This window comes from Balaenoptera physalus (genome assembly GCF_965194825.1).
Source record: "Balaenoptera physalus genome assembly, chromosome: 14".
Classification (NCBI taxonomy): Eukaryota; Metazoa; Chordata; class Mammalia; order Artiodactyla; family Balaenopteridae; genus Balaenoptera; species Balaenoptera physalus.
Genome location: NC_138893.1, coordinates 83,444,695 through 83,465,213, shown reverse-complemented (window position 1 = coordinate 83,465,213; position 20,519 = coordinate 83,444,695). Strand labels below are relative to the sequence as shown.

Sequence of the window (20,519 nt, the reverse complement as noted above, 5' to 3'; positions counted from 1 at the left end):
AAAGTCCTCGCACAGAAGCGAATACCCAACACAGCCATAAATAAATAAATAAATAAATAAATGTTAAAAAAAAGCATCTACCCAAAAACCTACAGGGGCCTTCCCTGGTGGTCCAGTGGTTAAGAATCCACCTTCCAATGCAGGGGACGCAGATTTAATCCCTGGTTGGGGAACTAACAGCCCACATGCCGCAGGGCAACTAAGCCCACAAGCCACAACTACTGAGCCCGCACACTCTGGAGCCTGCGTGCCACAACTAGAGAAGCCCGCGCACTGCAACAAAGAAGAACCCATGCACCACAACAAAAGACCCAGCACAGCCAAAAAAAAAAACAGAAACAAAAACCTACAGCTAACATCACACTTAAAGGTGAAATACTAAATACTTTCCCCCTAAGGTTGGGGACAAAGCAAGGATGTCTGCTCTCACTACTCTTTTTTTTTTTTTTTTTTAATTTATTTATTTATTTATTTATTTATTTATGGCTGTGTTGGGTCTTCGTTTCTGTGCGAGGGCTTTCTCTAGTTGCGGCAAGCGGGGGCGACTCTTCATCGCGGTGCGCGGGCCTCTCACTGTCGCGGCCTCTCTTGTTGCGGAGCACAGGCTCCAGACGCGCAGGCTCAGTAATTGTGGCTCACGGGCCCAGTTGCTCCGCGGAATGTGGGATCTTCCCAGACCAGGGCTCGAACCCGTGTCCCCTGCATTGGCAGGCAGATTCTCAACCACTGCGCCACCAGGGAAGCCCATGCTCTCACTACTCTTAATCAACATAATATTAGAAGTTCTAGGCACTGTAATAGGCAAGAAAGAGAAATAAAAGGCATACAGATTGGAAAGGGAGAAATAAAACTCTATTTGCAAATGACATGATGTCTACATAGTAAATCCCAAGGAATCTACAAAAACACTCCTAGAAGTAATAACAAGGCCACAGGATATAAGATTAACACAAAAAAAAATCAATTGCATTTCTTTCTTTTTTTTTTTTTTTTTTTGGCTGCACTGGGTCTTCCCTGCAGGGCATGGGCTTCTCTAGTTGTGGTGCCTGGGCTTAGTTACCCCACAGCATGTAGGATCTTAGTTCCCCGACCAGGTATCAAACCTGCATCCCCTGCATTGGAAGGCAGATTCTTAACCACTGGACCACCAGGGAAGTCCCAATTGCATTTCTATATACAGTTGACCCTTGAACAACACAGGGGTCAGGGTGCAGAACCCCCTAAGCAAGAGGAAAATCCACTTATAACTTTACAGTCACCCTCCAGTATGGGCGGTTCCATATCCTCGGATTCAACCAACAGAGGATTATGTAGTACTATAGTATGTATTTATTTTTACAAATCCATTTATAAGTGTACCTGCATAGTTCGAACCTGTACTGTTCGAGGGTCAACTGTACTAACAATAGACATGCAGAAAACAAAATAAAAAACACATTACCATTTACAATCACTGTAAAAAAAACTAAATACTTAAGTATATACACTTTCCAAAAACATGTACAGGGTCTGTATGCTAAAAGTTTGATGAAAGAAATCAAAGATGACATAAATAAACAGGCTTGTTCATTGATTGGAAGACTCAACGTGATAAAAATGTCAATTCTCCCCAAATTAATCTATAAGTTTAATGCAATTCCTATCAAAATCCCAGCAAGGCCTTCTTTAGACCTAAACAAGCTTATTCTAAAAATTACACGGAGGTCTTCCCTGGTGGCACAGTGGTTAAGAATCCGCCTGCCAATGCAGGGGACACGGGTTCGAGCCCTGGTCCAGGAAGATCCCACATGCCGTGGAGCAACTAAGCCTGTGCGCCACAACTACTGAGCCTGCGCTCTAGAGCCTGCGAGCCACAACTACTGAGCCCGTGCTCCGCAACAAGAGAAGCCACCACAATGAGAAGCCTGCACACTGCAACGAAGAGTAGCCCCACTCGCTGCAACTAGAGAAAGCCCGCGCACAGCAACGAAGACCCAACGCAGCCAAATATTAATTAATTAATTAAAAAAAAAAAAACCACACAAATTTTTTATCTTACACTTCTGTAGGTTAAAAGTCCAACACACTCTCATGGGCTAAAATCATGGTGGTAGTAAGGCTACTGTTCTCTTCTGGTTCTACTGCAGAATGTTTCCTTGACTTTTCCAGATGCTTAAGGGATGCCTGCATGCCTCTGCTTACGGTCCGGTCCTCTTTCCTCCATATTCAAAACCAGCAACAGAGATTGAGTCCTTCTCACATAGCATCTCTTCTGCCTCCCTCTTCCACTTTTAACAATCCTTTTAATTACATTGAACCCATCTGGATAATACAGGATAATCTCCCTATTTTAAAATCAGCTGATTAGGAAACTTAATTCCTTTTTGCCATGAGGGAACATACAGGTTCTGAGGATAAGGACACAGATATATTCGAGAGGGCCATTATTCTGCTTACCACAACTAATTTAACCAAAAAAAAAAAAAAAAAGTTATATTTACATTGGGAGAGAAAGTGTGTGTGTATGGGGGTGGGGGTAGGAAATAGCAGTTTAAGCATATTATTTAGAAATATATATGAAAGTAAATACAAAAAAGAAAAAAAAAGACAACATTTAAAAGTGCTCTGAAGAACAAGAATCAGGAGTAGGTAAGGAAGAGTAGAGCAGAAGAAAGATGTTTTTCCTTATAAGCCTTAAACTATCATTTCACTTTTAAACAATGTACATGCATTACTATGACTTGATTTTACTTTTAATGGCCTCAAATTTGCATGCCTTTATTGGCACAAACAGAGATTGGCACAAACAAATCAGTTGCATAACATTAGTAATCCCCTTGGGCACTGCTCAGCAAGAGCTAAGCAAAGCACTTTGAGGAAATTGTAGGAAATGTAGGAAAAATAACAATTTGGGGACTTCCCTGGTGGTCCAGTGGTTAAGGGGGTACAGGTTCAATCCCTTGTCGAGGAACTAAGAACCCACATGCTGCACTGTGTGGCCAAAACAATAAAAAGAGAAAAATTTAAACCATAACTATGGAATCTGTCCTGACTAGGGACACATATCTTTCTGCATTCTGAGTAAGAAATCTAGTCAGAAAGTTCCTAACTAGTTTCCTGAAAAATATCTGTGATCTAGAGAGGAAGGAGATTACGTCTAATACTTGGGAACTAGAATCTGAACAAGATTAGTGTCATAAACTCAAATAGTGGTTCACCCTCATCAGTGCCACCACAAATAGGTTCTGTTCAATGTATCAGTTCCAGGTGAAAAATGGCACTGGGCAAAGTCAGGATAATAGAAAAGCTTTTGACTTGTTAGGGAATAGAAAGTAGTTTACACTGGCTGAAATAAGACAGTGGAAATCTAACTAGAAATAAAACTAGAATCACAAATCACAGGTTAGTCTTTGATAGTCAATGGCAGATCACTGCACGCTATTGAACAGGAAAGTGACAAAGAGCAAAGCATACCTTCTTACTCAGTTTTTTTAAGTGGTTGATATTCAGTGAAGCTCAAGGAAAGCCAATCCACTGCCAAGACTATGGGGGGACACTGGAGGTACAAAATTTAAAGAGGCACTCACTCTCAAGGTCAATCAAGTAACCCTGCACTTGCACAACCCTGAGAGTGACTGCCTCCTTAAATTTTGCACTTGCACAACCCTTAGTATCCTTATTTTGTGGGCTAAGCACCTCATTTGTCTCATTCGTAATAGCTAAAAAGTAGAAACAACCCAAATGTCTCAACTGATGAATGGATAAAAAGAATGTGCTTTATTCATATAATGGAATATGGTATATTTTTTTTGGCCATAAAAAGAATAAAATATTGATACATGCCACAACATGGATGAACCTTGAAAATACTATGCTGAATGAAAGAAGTCAGTCACAAAAGACCACATATTGGTATTTTATGATTCCATTTATATGAAATGTCCAGAATAGGTAAATCTATACAGACAGAAATAAATTAGTAGCTGCCAAGGGAGGGAGGGGTTGGGATGGAGAATGACTGCTTATGGATATATAGTTTCTTTTTGGAGTGATAAAATGTAATAAAATTGATTGAAGTGACAGTTGCACAACTCTGCACATATAGTAACTTTTGAACTGTACACGTTAAATGGGTAAATTGTATGATATGTTAATTATTCCTTAATAAAACTTATTTTAAAAGCAGATGCTTAGGGCTTCCCTGGTGGTGCAATGGTTAAGAATCCGCCTGTCAATGCAGGGGATTCAATCCCTGGTCCAGGAAGATCCCACATGCTGCAGAGCACCTAAGCCCGTGTGCCACAACTACTGAGCCTGCACTCTAGAGCCTGCAAGCCAGAACTACTGAGCCCTCATGCTGCAACTACTGAAGCCTTCGCGCCTAGAGCCCATGCTCCGCAACAAGAGAAGCGACCACAATGAGAAGCCCGCGCACCGCAACAAAGAGTAGCCCCCGCTCACCTCAACTAGAGAAAAGCCTGCATGCAGCAACAAAGACCCAACGCAGCCAAAAATAAAATAAATAAATTTTTTAAAAAACCAGGGACTTCCCTGGTGGCACAGTGGTTAAGAATCCTCCTGCCAATGCAGGGGACATGGGTTCAAGCCCTGGTCTGGGAAGATACCACATGCTGCGGAGAAACTAAGCCCGTGCACCACAACTACTGAGCCTGCACTCTAGAGCCTGCAAGCCACAGCTACTGAGCCCGCATGCCACAACTACTGAAGCTCATGCACCAAGAGCCCGTGCTCTACAACAAGAGAAGCCACCGCAATGAGAAGCCCACACACCACAACAAAGAGTAGCCCCCGCTCGCCACAACTAGAGAAAGCCTGCGTGCAGCAATGAAGACCCAACACAGCCAAAAATAAAATTAATTATTTTTTTTGGAAAATTCACTTTATACATAAAAAAAAGCAGATGCTTAGTAACTATCTATTGAAATAAGGCATAAAAAGGATGAAAGTCATTGTGAAATAAGAACAAGTTGAATTTTTAAAGGGAGTTGTTTCTTTTCATGAATTTTTAGAGGAGGCATAGGAAAAGACACCTCTAAATCAGACTTCTATACTTTGCCCAATTAAAATCATTACCATAATTTGGTTCATACAGAATTCCTACCCAAAATAACTTGCTATGTGGCAATTTGTGATTTAAACATTGGTGTTGACTGATAAAGCATGAATAATTTTAACGTGTATTCTCAATATCAATAAATACTCTGTAACTCTGAGGTGTCTAAAACCTACCTTTGTAATTACAAAATTTCTTATTTCAATTCTGTTAAATAACTAGAAGTTTCCTTAGACCTGGTGGACCTGAATAAGGGGAAAAACCCAAGATTAAAATGATATTGCCTCTCTCTGGTGTTCCCCAACACTGTAGCAACACCCATGATGCAATTCTCAATTGTTCACAAACACATTTCTGGTCTTCAAAGACCACAAGTAAAGATAAATAAGAGGCTGAAATAGCAAAAGAGGATCAAGGAACTTGTTTTCTTTTGGCACCATACAGCTTTGACTGGGGTCAACACCCAGGACAGGATGCACCACCAAAGGAAGTGGATCTGCACAGGGAAACAAGAGCTGAGCCCAGGTCAGAAATGAGACAATGACATACAAAGAGAAAGCTCTGTTTCTATAGTACGTGAATTTTTCTACAAACCTACTATGAAACTAATGTATTAACTAAAAAGTATTTATCCAAATTTTCTTCTCAGAAGAAAATGAACATTTTTTTCTTCTGGGAAGTCACTGACTTCCCACCAGCTTTATATAAAAGCCTACTTTTCAAGTCTTAGGAAAAAATGAATCTATACACAGGTCAGAATAAGACTGACAAAAATATATTTTGCAAAAGTCCAATATAGTCTTATCCTCAGCTTCTGTTTTCATTTAAAAACTCAAATGTTATTTGAGGGAATTCCCTGGCGGTTCAGTGGTTAGGACTCAGCGCTTTCACTGCCGGGGCCTGGGTTCAGTCCCTGGTGGGGGAAGTAAGATCCTGCAAGCCTTGCGGCGCAGCCAAAAAAAAAAAGAAATGTTATTTGAAAAATGTGCTTTTTGGAACATGTTTCTTGCTTTCAATGTGGTACAGGAAGGTACTGTTAATGGAAAGTGCTAAAATACTGAAATGTCAATTTCAGAAACTTCATTAGTTGCATACCAACAATGAAAGGGCTATATTTTCTATTTGCAAAAAACAAATGTAATAGGTTTTTCTTAAAAGCCACTGGTCTGGACTTCCCTGGTGGTCCAGTGGTTAAGATTCCGTGCTTTCACTGCAGGGGGCGCAGGTTTGATCCCTGCTTGGGAAGTTCCTCATGCTGCGTGATGTGGCCAAAGACACTTGCCTACATAGCCAAACTGAAATAAGGAAAACTCTGAAAGAGTAACAGAAAATTTAAAACATTTTTATACATACAACAATCCTACAAATATTCATGTATGTGTCTGATATAAACCATCAATAAAAAAAGAGAAATACAGTAATTCACAAATTTACTATATGGCACCGTCCCCAAAACAAAAATAAATAGAATTTGGATAGCCTTTTCTATAGATGTATTCTCTGGGGGGAAAGACTGAAAAGTGAACCTCAAACTGAATTCTACTTTCCCACTAATTCTCATTAAACGTAAAAAAATATGTTCATATTTTTAACATTGATAGACCAACTTAAAAACTTTAGTGAAGATGTGATCAAGTTGGTGACTAGTTTGGCATTAACGTGGACATTAGAATTTATTTTCAGTATTATTTATTCTGGGAGCAATGGTATTTTACTAGCAGCTAAATATCTCTTTAAGTACTTCATATGATTTTCCTAACTCCATACCCAGCCATTCCTACTCTTCCCAATGTTCAGCAATTTCTCCAGAACATTTTCCTTGCCAGCTTCTGCCCTCTCTTACCTTTCAGTTGATGCTTTCACTTTCAGGCACACCCAGACCTTAACAGGACAGGGAATTTACCAGCAGCTATCAGCAATGGAAAGGTTCTGGAACAGGATGGGGAGTTATGTGTGTGACCAGAAATTCATGGATTTTTCTCTGCCTTCTATACTTGGCCATTTTGACACAGCCTTTAAGGCAAATACCCACCCTACCTTGGCAGCTCTGCCTATTCCTCTCAAGTGCTGTCCAACAGAACTTTCTGCACTAATGGAAATGTCCAATATCTGCACTGTGCTGTTCAATATAGCAGACACATGTGACTACTGTGTACTTGAAATGTGGCTGGTATGACTGAGGAACTGAATTTTTATTTAATTTTAATAGCCACATGTGGCTAGTGGCTTCCATATTGAACAGCACAGCTAGCCTAGATTCCTGCAGAGACTAAAGCTATTGCTCTAATGTCAAACCCCTTGGCTAGTGACCAGACACCCAGCCACGATCCTGCTAGCCCTGTCTCCTAGAAGATGTTCCTTGTATCCCCCAGCTTGGTGAGAGGGTCCTACAGTGAATAAATGAATCATCTGGAACCACAGAGTGACTACCTGTCTAATATTCTATAGCTCCTACCATCTCAACCCCTATTGCTTTGAGTTGGAGTTACCACCTTCCTTTAGATACTGCACATTAGATCACTGCTTCTCAGACTTTAAGGTGCATATGAATCACCTGGGGATCTTGTTAAAATGCAGATTCTAATTCTGCATTTCTAACATGCTTCTAGGCGCTTGGTACCTAACCTATGTGGTACTAACCCTAGGTTCTTGGTTCTCCTAACCCCTAATCTGACTGGTGTTACTGATGGTTCAGCAGCAAACATATGAATTCAGACCTCCTAAGTAATAGTATGCTTTTCATTGATCAAATATTTGTACCATGTAATGAAGCTGCACAGCAGTATCAATTTTGAGCAGTAGATGATGTTATTTGATGTGATATACCATTTTTTAAGCATACGATTTTACAGAGGAGGCTATGACAATGAGCTAAAGATCACAATTCTAATAAGTGAACAACTGGAATGGGAACCAAGGTTTGTTTGGTTCCAAAGCCCACATTCTTTCTGCTATGCCAACCTCCACCTCAATGCTAAACTCAGGAATGTCCACATGTCAGGATTTCCCTTCAGAAGCGAGCTGTGAAGGAACATTGCTCCTAAAGAGTTATCTTTTTTCCCCAGGTATAACAGTAATCAGAAAAACCAGCTTCTTCCATATGTATGATTAAATATCAGACATGATTATTATTTATATATTCTATTGTATATTTTCAACCTGATCAATTTTATTCAGCTATTGTTTCCCCAAATTTAAATTCAACTCCTTTAACTCAGATGACACATCACTATAAATAAGGTTAAAAGAGTTTCTGAATTTTCTAATCAAATCTCATTTGAACCCAGAAGTGAGCTATTTTCCTCTATTTTTTTTTATTAATTTATTTTATTTTATTTTATTTTTGGCTGTGTTGGGTCTTTGTTGCTGCACACGGGCTTTCTCTAGTTGTGGCGAGCGGGGGCTACTATTTGCTGCAGTGCACGGGCTTCTCATTGTGGTGGCTTCTTTTGTTGGGAGCACGGGCTCTAGGCACACAGGCTTCAGTAGTTGTGGCACACGGGCTCAGTAGTTGTGGCTCACAGGCTCTAGAGCGCAGGCTCAGTAGTTGTGGCACATGGGCTTAGTTGCTCCACGGTATGTGGGATCTTCCTGGACCAGGGCTTGAACCCGTGTCCCCTGCATTGGCAGGCGGATTCTTAACCACTGCGCCACCAGGGAAGCCCCTTTTCCTCTATTTTTAATTCATAGTTTTATTCACCAGACTTGGTTTGAATAATTCTAACCCTCTTAGAATTTTCCTGTTGTCAAGATAACTTTGAAGCATCGCAGTAGCCCATTCTAGTGTTTTACCCATTGATGGTCAAAAGGTTTCCTATAAAAACAAAGAGCAAACTAAAAAACATTGCAAGCTATATAATAAATGATTAATATTTTTACCATAAAGAGCTATAAAACATGTCAAAATAAGAAAAAAATTGCATACACCAAAATGAAAATTGGCAAAGACATGAAGAGCTGAAAAAGACAACTATCTTGAAAATCCAAAAGAATCAAATGAAAAACCATTTAAATCATTTTTAAAAAAGATTTACTATGTTATCCAATTCAAGATCAACATAGAAGTATCAATAGCTTTCCTATATGCCAGCAATAACCAATTTTTTATATGTCATGAGGTAGAAGATCCCAATTGCCATATCAACTTTAAATAACCATAAAATAACTAGAAAAGTAGACATGTTCAAAACCACTATCAAGAGAACTATAAACTTTTCTAAAGGATTTTTTTTAAACCTAAATAAAGAGAATACACTGTTTCTAAATGGAAAGTCTCAACATTGTAAATTCATGGGTGTACAAATTCACCCATAAAGTAATTTATTTGTTGCAATCAATCCCAATTACATTCCCAACAGAATCTTTGTTTGTAACAAAACCTGAAAGACTGCTTCTAAAAGAAAAAAAAAAAATCTGTTCTTATATATATTCTAAGACTGAGGGGAACCTGACCTTCAGCAATAATTAAAACTGGGTGGTATTGGGAATTCCCTGGTTAGGACCCTGCACTCTCACTGCCACGGCCCAGGTTCGGTCCCTGGTCAGGAAATTAGATCCTGCAAGCCTCCTGGCACGGCCACAAAAAACAAAATAAAACCAAAAAGCCTGGGTGGGGCTTCCCTGGTGGCACAGTGGTTAAGAATCCGCCTGCCAATGCAAGGGACACGCATTCGAGCCCCGGTCCAGGAAGATCCCACATGCCGCGGAGCAACTAAGCCCATGTGCCACAGCTGCTGATCCTGCACTCTAGAGCCTGCAAGCTACAACTACTGAGCCCGCGTGCCACAACTACTGAAGTCCGCATGCCTAGAGCCCATGTTCCGCCACCGCAATGAGAAGCCCGCGCACCGCAACGAAAAGTAGTCCCCGCTCACCGCAACTACAGAAAGCCCGCGTGCAACAACGAAGACCCAACGCAGCCAAAAATAAATAAACAAATAAATAAATTTTTAGAAAAAAGAAAACAACCCAGTTAAAAAATATGTAAAGAACAGAATAAGCAATTTCACAGAAAGAAATGTAAACAGCCAATAAAGAAACAAAAAGATGTTCAAACTCACAAGTAATCTGGAGACTATAAATTAAAATTTTTAAATTTACCCATTATATTAGTAAAAATGTACAAGACTGATATCAAGTATCAGAGGCAACTTCATAAACTGCTGATGGAATAAAGAATGGTACATAGACTGTAGGGCAAATTGGCTGTATCTTTCAAAATTAGAAACATGTATCCCTTTTAAACAACAATTCTAGGCACCTACTCTAGAGTTATTCTAGGACATTTGCACAAGAGACAAGAATAAAGGATGTTCATTTCAGTGTTGCTGATAACTGCAAAAATCTGAGAAAACTTAAATGTCCATAGAAAAAGAAACAAATAAATTACAGACATTCAAACTGAAATACAATCAGCTGTTAAAAAGTGTGTACTGGGGCTTCCCTGGTGGCGCAGTGGTTGAGAACCTGCCTGCTAATGCAGGGGACACGGGTTCGAGCCCTGGTCTGGGAAGATCCCACATGCCGCGGAGCAACTGGACCCGTGAGCCACAACTACTGAGCCTGCGCGTCTGGAGCCTGTGCTCCGCAACAAGAGAGGCCGCGATAGTGAAGAGGCCCGCGCACCGCGATGAAGAGTGGTCCCCGCTTGCTGCAACTAGAGAAAGCCCTCGCAGAGAAACGAAGACCCGACACAGCCAAAAATCAATACAAAAATAAATAAATAAATAAAAGAAAAAAAAATTGTCAGGTGTGATGCTGATGGAGAGCTCTAAACCTCATCCCGAGCTTGGGATGATGTTAAAAATAAAAAAAAAAAAAGTGTGTACTGACAGGATGAGATCTCAAAAGCATATTGCTAAGTTAAAAAAAAAAAAAGAACTACAGGAAAAAAAATTATCATTCCACTGACTTAAAAAAGATATAAATAGATATAGAAATTATAAATAGAAATTGCATATATTGCAGGAAAAAGAACTGGAAGAAAATTCACCAAACAGGATAGTTCTAGAAGAAGAACCTTTGCTTCTTAGCCTCCACATAAAGAATTATTTTTTTAAAGAATGTATTCTTTTTTTCTCTTTCTTCAAATTAAGTATACAATTTAAACATTTGTAAGATTTTTAAATGTTTTTAAAGACAGGGGCTTCCCTGGTGGCGCAGTCGTTAAGAATCCGCCTGCCAATGCAGGCGACACAGGTTCGACCCCTGGCCCAGGAAGATCCCACGTGCCACGGAGCAACTAAGCCTGTGTGCCACAACTACTGAGCCCACGTGCCACAACTACTGAAGCCCGCATTCCTAGAGCCTGTGCTCTGCAACAAGAGAAGCCACGACAATGAGAAGGCTGTACACTGCAATGAAGAGTAGCCCCTGCTCACCGCAACTAGAGAAAGCCCACGCGCAGCAACGAAGACCCAATGCAGCCAAAAATAAAAACAAATAAACTAATTAATTTAAAAAATCTTAAAAAAATTTAAATAATAAAAAAGAGAAGTCAACAAAAAATAGTTTTAATTTGCAGTTTCCAGATTATGTGAGTTTGAGGATCTTTTTCTTTCTTTCTTTTTTTAATTGAAGTAGCTATTTTACAAAGTTGTGCTAGTTTCAGGTATACAGCAAAGTGATTCAGAGATAGATAGATAGATAGATAGGTAGAGAGATAGATAGATAGATCAAATTGTTTTTCGGATTCTTTTCCATTATAGGTTATTCCAAGATATTGAATATAGTTCCCTGTGCTATACAGTAGGTCCTTGTTGGTTATCTATTTTATGTATGGGGACTTCCCTGGTGGCGCAGTGATTGAGAGTCCACCTGCCAATGCAGGGAACACGGGTTCAAGCCCTGGCCCGGGAAGATCCCACATGCTGCGGAGCGACTAAGCCCGTGTGCCACAACTGCTGAGCCTGCGCTCTGGAGCCTGTGAGCCACAACTACTGAAGCCTGCACGCCTGGAGCCCATGCTCTGCAACAAGAGAGGCCACCACAAGGAGAGGCCCATGCACCGCAACGAGGAGTGGCCCCCGCTCGCCACAACTAGAGAAAACCCACGCACAGCAAAAAAGACCCAACGCAGCCAAAAATAAATAAATAAAAAAAAAAGAATCCGCCTGCCATTGCAGGTGACACGGGTTTGACCCCTGGTCCAGGAAGATCCCACATGTCAAGGAACAACTAAGCCCATGCGCCACAACTACTGAGCCTGAGCTCTAGAGCCCGTGAGCCACAACTACTGAGCCCACGTGCCACAACTACTGAAGCCCGCGCGCCTAGAGCCTGTGCTCCATAACAAAGAGAAGCCACCGCAATGAGAAGCCTGCACACTGCAACAAAGAGTAGCCCCTGCTCACCGCAACTAGAGAAACCCGCACACAGCAATGAAGACCCAACACAGCCAAAAAAATAATAATAATAATATTTTATATATAGTACTGTGTATCTGTTAATCCCAAACTTCCCCTCCCTCCTCTTTTGGTAACCATAAGTTTGTTTTCTATGCCTGTCAGTCTGTTTTTTATTTCTTTATTGGCTGTTTGTATTTCTCTCTGTGAAACTGCTTATTCTATTCTTTGCCTAATAAAAAATAATAAATACAGGAAAATGTTCAACTTCACAGGTAATCAAAGAGATGGAAATCTAAAATGAGATATCACTTTTCAGCTACCATGTAAATTGTTTTTGGTTTGATCAATGTCTATTTACTATTGCTAATATAAATGCTGAGAAAGTAATACTTTCTCCCAGTGGACAGAATCTTTCCAGAGGCTCTGTGTATCAAAGTAGAAGAAAAGGTCTCCAGGCTCTCCTGTAGTGGGTGGAGTTAAAGAAAGCTTTTAGACCATTATCCTCTTTACACATCATCAACTGCTTTCAGTTTTCAACCCTTCTGGAGAAGTTCCCATTCTCACCACTCAAGGCTCTTCCTGTCATCTCACTCTCTTGCTCTAAACCTTTCTTGGAAAAATGTCTTAATGTCTCAAAAATAACTCACATTAAAACATGGGCACACAGCCCACTTAGTTAAAAGGTGTTAGAAAACATTGGAATCTCATTCACACCCCCGTGCTATTCCAGGTAAAATCTATACCGATGAGGGATTGATGAGGAAAGTCAACTCAATGACAAAAAATCACTGACTCACCGTCAAATCTGCATGTAATTCTTAAGAATACCTGGGACATTGCATTAAATGACTTTGGGCAAGTCATTTAAAAGTTCTCAGTTTCGGGGCTTCCCTGGTGGCGCAGTGGTTGAGAATCTGCCTGCCAATACAGGGGACACGGGTTCGAGCCCTGGTCTGGGAAGATCCCGCATGCCGCGGAGCAACTAGGCCCGTGAGCCACAATTACTGAGCCTACGCGTCTGGAGCCTGTGCTCCGCAACAAGAGAGGCCGCGATGGTGAGAGGCCCACGCACCGCAATGAAGAGTGGCCCCCACTTGCCACAACTAGAGAGAGCCCTCGCACAGAAACGAAGACCCAGTACAGCCATAAATAAATATATAAATAAATAAAAATTAAAAAAAAAAAAGTTCCCAGTTTCCTCAATATAAAAGGAAGATATAAAATTTGAATTTCAACCAGAAAATCAGATTTTGGACTTTGGAATATAGAGTTTTAAAATCTGAAAGCAAATATACAAAAAAATTAAAATAAAATAAAAATTTTTTTAAATGCAGTAGACAAAAATTTTTACCTAAATCCCTTAGTCTGCTGTAATAACATTTGCCCTGTATATGAATATAGATAACCATTTCCACTGTTAAAATGATCACTTTCTGGAAGCTTACAGATGTTAACAATTGCTTATTATAGCTATTTTCCCAAGCATGGCAACCAATACAATCATATACAACATGAATATGGTAATGTACTCAAGTCTCTGTACAATACAAACCTCATATTCAGCATCATGCTACTACTCAAATTATTTCCTCATATGTAGTGTCAATATTTGAGGGAGAAAAATCTATGAATAAAGAGACACAGAGATTGAATTCTGATCTTCTGACCAATTCCACGTTCAATGACTGGCCCCCTACCCCATTCCAAGGCCCCCTTACTGCAAAAGAAAAGAATCTTGCTTAGATTACCAGTCACATATATTTCCAACTCCAATCCCTAATCTGCCATTTACTAGCTCTATGATCCTCGGCAACTTCTTGAATTTTTTAAGCTTCAGTTTTCTTATGTTTAAAATTGAAGTATTAGTACCAGCTGACTAGCAGAGTGTTGTGAAGATAAAATGAGATAATTGGGGGTGTGGGGGGATAAATAAATAAAATGAAATAATGTGCCTAGGCCATTAATAATCAATCAATGAATGTTAGCATTTATGCTTATTATTATTATTATTGACTTAAGAATGTTCAAGGGCTTCCATGGTGGTGCAGTGGTTAAGAATCCACCTGCCAATACAGGGGACACGGGTTCGGGTCCGGGTCCGGGAAGATCCCACATACCGCGGAGCAACTAAGCCCGTGCGCCACAACTACTGAGCCTGCACTCTAGAGCCCGCAAGCCACAACTACTGAAGCCCACGCGCTTAGAGCCCGTGCTCTGCAACAAGAGAAGCCACCGCAATGAGAAGCCCGCGCACCACAACGAAGAGTAGCCCCCGCTCACCGCAACTAGAGAAAAGCCCGCGCGCAGCAACAAAGACCCACCGCAGCCAAAAATAAATAAATAAAATAAATAAATTTTAAAAAATAATAATGTTCAGTGATATTTAAGAGTACTTTAAAAACACTATTAAATTATGAACTGATCTGTGAATTTTCTCCTCAAGCTTCCATTCTAATTGTATCTCTTCTGAGAAACGTAATGTGTTTTATTGATGCAGCACAGTTTAGAATTTGTTTAATATTTTGTAATTTTTAAAATAATTTCTTCCATTTTAGTCTTGTCAACTACTATGTAAACTCCTCAGGGCCAGAACCTTGTTTCATAAGCCTGTGTTCACATATATATTGTGTTTACTACAATGTAATGATTTGTTTCTCTATTTCTCTCCCTTCCTAGGCTCTGAGCAATTCCAAGGCAAAGAGCAAGGCTTACTTATATTTGTTTCCTGGAGACTTAGTAATCAGACACAAAATAGGTCTCAATAAACGTTTGTTGAAGGGATAAATGAATGAATTAATCTTTTTTCCCCCCTGCAATGCCTTACACAGTACTCTACACATAATAGGAACTCAGTAAAGCTCCTTAATGGATTCATGGAGAAATCTTTTGGATTCAACCACATAAAGCTTTATCTTGCCTCAGAAAAGCATTTCGACTTTAAAGGTTAGCTACTAACATTACAAATTAAAAGTTTTAGTCTAACATATATCAAATAAATAGATTCAATGACTAACCACATCAAGGCTGGCTCTGGAAGGATTAAAATCCACTATTCTAATTAATGAATTTGTGAACCTCAACATGGAGAAAGCCAGTTACATAATCAAAAGAGAGGTTATCAAGGATCGAACCCGCACCCCCTGCAATGGAAGCCTGGAGTCTTAACCCCTGGACCACCAGGAAAGTCCCTGTTTTTCTTTCATTAACAATAACCTTTTGATGTTCCTACTACCTGGTTTCTTGCAAAAACTCCTATATATCCTGGCTCCTCCCTTATGTCTTCAGAGCAGTCCCTCAGAGTCATCTGAGAGGCTGTCTTCCAGGCTTAAGTCCTCAGCAAGGCCATCAAACAAAACGTTAATTCTCAAAAAAAAAATAAATTAATAAAAAGAGAGGTTATGCCTTTGCAAATTTATACCTACAAAAGATAGTGAGAAATAATTATCAGAAAGCTTGTATCTGTATATTGAAATGAACAAATTATTTTTTATGCCTGAATTGATGCCACTGTTTTCACTAGAAATAAGAGTTAACAGCAAAGTGATCCAAACCTGTCTCTAGAAAACAGTCCTTGAGACTCAGAGAGTAAATGTTTTGCCTCTCAGTGATTTTTAACTCCCGGAAGACTCCTTTTATTTCCAGATTGACGGATATTCAAAACTCTTTCTGTCTCCTAAAAATAAAACTTCATCCATTTCTTAAAAGGCAAACAACCTGAATAGACACACTTTCGGAACACTAGGTTTTATATTCAAGTAACTAAAACTATCCCTAGTGTTCAGCCTTGTGCTGCTGCAGTAGAAACACTTTTCTTAGTTTTTAAACTACATTCGTGGAAGGTTTAAATGTACTGTACATTCTTTCACTGTATGATCTAAACTGATTTTACACCGCATATATAATTTCATAAGTACACCGTAAAGGAATTCTACACTTGAATGAATCTGGAAAGAAACATGAACTTAGCACACACCCCCTTCTTCCAACTCGATACGCACATCTTAGTTTTTTTTTCTCAAGAATTTCTCTCTCCCGCCCCCACCCCACACTTTATTTCAGAGCAGCATCATTCATTATCCCACTCACCACCATCGAAAGAACCTTTCCAACTAATACTATTTCACCAGGACCCTCCTTTCACATCTCAGAGTCCGTGGGGGATTTCTTTGGAAGCGGGGGCGGGGGGGGCGGTGAAGTTCCGGGACGCCACCATTCCCGCCATGTCCTATAGGACCCAGGTCCTAGCGCGCAGTCCCCGACCAGCCTCAGGCGGACCCCAGGAAACTGCGAAGGTCTGACACGGCACCCCCCATCTCCTCCAGGTCAAAGCAAACCGGGCCCAACCTCTAGGCTCCCACTTAACGTACCCTCCTCCTCGCTGTACCCCATTTCTTCCCACTTACTCCTCGGTGTAGCCCGGTCTCTTTACCCAATTCTGAGTCCCCATAACCATCTTGTTCCCAACACGAACACCCTTTTTACACTCCGGACCCTGCCCCTTGAACCCTTCTACACCCCGGTCCCTCCCCCTGGACCTCCCACCAGCTTCAACCCTCACAGCGTACCCTAGTGCAGACCCGCGCCCCGTCCCTATAGCCACTGGACCCGGGTCCTACCCCACACGTCACACTCGGACCCATTGCTCCCGCGACCCGACCTTCCCCACTACCCCCCCAAGCGCTACCACACCCCCCACCCCAGCACCCTGTTACCTCCGGCCCCGCCCCCCTGAGTGTCGCACTCACCGCTTCTGCCGCCGCATCATTAACCGCCGCGGCTGCTATAGCTACAGGGAGCCAAGGCAACCAGCTCTCGCGACACTTTCCTCAGCTACGCCGAGAACGGCCGGGAAGAGTCTTTCGCAAGAAAGTAAATGAGTCAGGGTCGAGACGGCTAAGTATATCTCGCGATAGTATTGTGTAAAATGGCGGCCGCAAGGCGCTTAAGGGGTGGCCTGGAAAGGTCTGGAGGTGGGCGAGGGCGGGGAAGGATATTGAACTGGCAGGAGAGTCGGAAAACTATTGTAGGCAGGACGCAGGACGGTCTGGGATGGGGGAAGTTAGTATGACGAACCCTACACCGGAATAACTTGAGGTATGGGGCTGTCTTCTCCCAGGCCTCAAACTTAAAGCAGTGTCGCCTTGGCTGAAGTTCAGTCTTCCTGGCATTTTCCTTATGCATGCAGAGTAGAGATGGAGGGAGTAAGCCAGAAATTGACCTTTCCATGTCCTCCTTAACCTTCCTTCAGGAAACTTTGATTCGTTCTTCCCCTACTTTGGTTTGTGAATGGTATTTGACTTAACAGAAATATTTATGTTTATACACTGGTGCCCCGCCCCCTTCAATTTGCCCAGCGAAACTAGGAAATCAAAGTGTCTTGTTGTTGTTGTTGTTTTTAGTCGAACATAAGCACAGATGTTTGGCCTTGGCTGTGGAAGGGGGCCGCATTGGTTTGTGATTTGAACTTTGCAGTTGTTGCTTGCCACCCTGTGGACGGGCACATCCTTACTTGGTGACTCTCTCAACACTTAGTTGTAAGGGCTTTCTCTCTCCCTCAGAAAGCTGTAAATGCAGACTGACTGAGTAGGATCTGGAACAGACGACGGACATGTTAGGAGAAACACTGACTGAAGCTGCCCACCCTGGCCAGGCAAGATAGTAGCCACTTGCGTGAGTCATCTTACAACAGGAGGTCCTGGTAAGGAACGAGGAACTAACAAGCTACCACCAACCGGTAGGATTCGGGAAAGGTCAAAAGGAGAGAGGAGACACCAGTCCATATGTCCTACCAACATCCCAGAATCCTCACTGGAATCTATTTTGTCTGAGCAGTGTGCACACCACATTTTAATAAGGGTAGGAAGGACCTTGAGTCAGAATGATTGGCCAGAGACAACCCGGAAAGTAACCCCATTCCCATAAAACCCAAGACTGCAAGCCACGTGGCAGAGCAGTTCTCCTGGGTTCCCTTACCCTGCTGCTATCTGCCCGGGCACCTCTTCCCAATAGTCTCTTGCTTTGTCAGCACGTGTGTCTCCTCGGACAATTCATTTCTGAGTGTTAGACAGCAGCCCACCCTCAGGCCCTGGAAGGGGTCCCCCTTACTGCAACAGCTATATAAAGAACGTTGTTCAGTGAGAGTAAAACAGACGGGTACAAATAAGGGAATAAAAGTAATAAATAGAGAATTAAGTGTCTTCTCTCCAATCCCCTGAATACCTCTCATAGTCTAGACCAGTGCTGTCTGGTAGAAACATACTGTGAGCCACATCATGCAATTTAAAATTTGTAGTAGCCACATTTTTTTTTAAAGTAAGAAAAATGAAATTTAGTTATTCACTTAACCCAACATATTCAAAATATTTCAACATGTAATCAATATTTTGAAATTTTTAAAAATTTTTATTGGGGGTATAGTTGATTTACAGTGTGTTAGTTTCTGGTGTACAGCAATTTTTTTAATATTTTGAAATTATTAATGAGATATTTTACATTCTTTTTTCATACTGAGTCTTCAAAATCCATTGTTTATATTTACAGAGCATCTTAATTTAGCCTAGGCAAATTTTAAGAGCTTAATAGCCACATGTGGCTAGTGACTGCAGTATTAGACAGCAAAGCTCTAGACCCTATACCAGGGAATGCATTATCTGGGTGACCTTAGGGGCATAGTATTACGGGCATGTGGTTTATGTAAAAGAAACCCTTGAAGTTGCTAGCTCAAACGGCTGCAGAGTCTAGGTGGGTAACAATAAAAGAGACCTGATGTAAAACAATAGGTGGTAGTGGGGACTTGTGCCCACTGAAGAGTGCAAGTGAAACAGGAGGAAAGGGGGCAGGGCACAACCTTTGAAAGAATGACACAGCCTAAGGATGGGACATAAACTGATTAGAACCAAATGGGTCCAAGATGGCGGAGAAGTCAACTTCCACTAGACCTTGAGGCTTAGTATACGCTCACTGTAACACATCAGCAAGCTAAATGACACACCCAAAGGCACCATGACAGTGGCAGTGCCCACTGTCAAAAAGTGGGTGGTGGCCCAATTCCTGGAAATCCCCACCCCTTCCCGAAATAGCTGGAATACTCCTCCCACTCATTAGCCTATGAAATTACCCACCCATATAAAAACTGACAACCCCATACCCTGGCGGCCTTTCTCGCCTTCTGAGATGGCCCACACTCTGTCTGTGGAGTGTGTTTCTCTCTAAATAAATCCACTTCTTACCTACCACTTTGTCTCTCACTGAATTCTTTCTGCGATGAGACATCAAGAACATGAGCTTCATTAAGTCCTGAAACCAGGTGTGTGATCTCATTTGGAAGACTGTGGGTTTTGGTGGGGTTCTGGCATGGGTGTTCAAGCCCCAATCTGAAGTGCATGGTTTCACAAGCTTCTATCTAAAAGGAAGCTTTCCTGCAGCCATTATGGAAAACAGTATGGAGATTCCTCAAAAAATTAAAAATAGAATTTCCATATGATCCAGCAATTCCAATCCTGAGTATTTATCTGAAGAAAACAAAAATGTTAACTAGAAAAGATATACGATATGCACCACTATGTTCCTTACAGCATTATTTACAGTAGCCAAGATGTAGAAGCAACCAAATTGCCCATCAGTAGATAAATGGATAAAGAATGTGGTATATATTTACAAGATTTCAGATATTCTGAGGTTGGAAAAATGAAGTTTCTAAGTTTTCAGAGCTGTTGACTATTAGACCCTGAACTTTTTTTTACCCCAACTTTAAGGGTAGGCATTTAATAATTATTTTATAGTTGGGAAATCTCTTTGTCACATGAATGTTGTTATTTGCTTTTGTACATCTGATGCCTGATATATAGTAGGCACTCAATAAACATTTGTTGAAGGAATATAGTCCTTAACTTTTGAGGAGGGCTCACAGACTTTTTTTTTTTTTTTTTTTTTGGTTGTGTTGGGTTTTCGTTGCTGCACACGGGCTTTCTCTAGTTGCAGCGAGCGGGGTCTACACTCCATTGCGATGGGCGGGCTTCTCATTATGGTGGTTTCTCTTGTTGTGGAGCACGGGCTCTAGGTGCTTGGGCTTCAGTGGTTGTGGCGCGTGGGCTCAGTAGTTGTGGTGCACAGGCTTAGTT

General features: G+C 41.2%; 1 protein-coding gene across 19 annotated transcripts in view; it reads right to left on the bottom strand.

Moving 5' to 3' along the window:
* Positions 1-17,259, bottom strand: part of USP54 (ubiquitin specific peptidase 54) — a 149,205-nt gene extending 131,946 nt beyond the window's left edge. For 12 of the 19 annotated variants that reach the window (XM_082424374.1, XM_082424375.1, XM_082424377.1 and 9 more), the window contains exon 1: positions 17,145-17,258. The gene's annotated coding sequence lies outside the window, so the exon portion shown is untranslated. Of the gene's footprint in view, positions 1-16,766; positions 16,888-17,144 lie in introns of those variants that run through there. The other 7 variants (XR_014253300.1, XR_014253301.1, XM_082424385.1 and 4 more) reach the window with 3 other exon arrangements.
* Between the last annotated feature and the right edge of the window lie 3,260 nt (positions 17,260-20,519).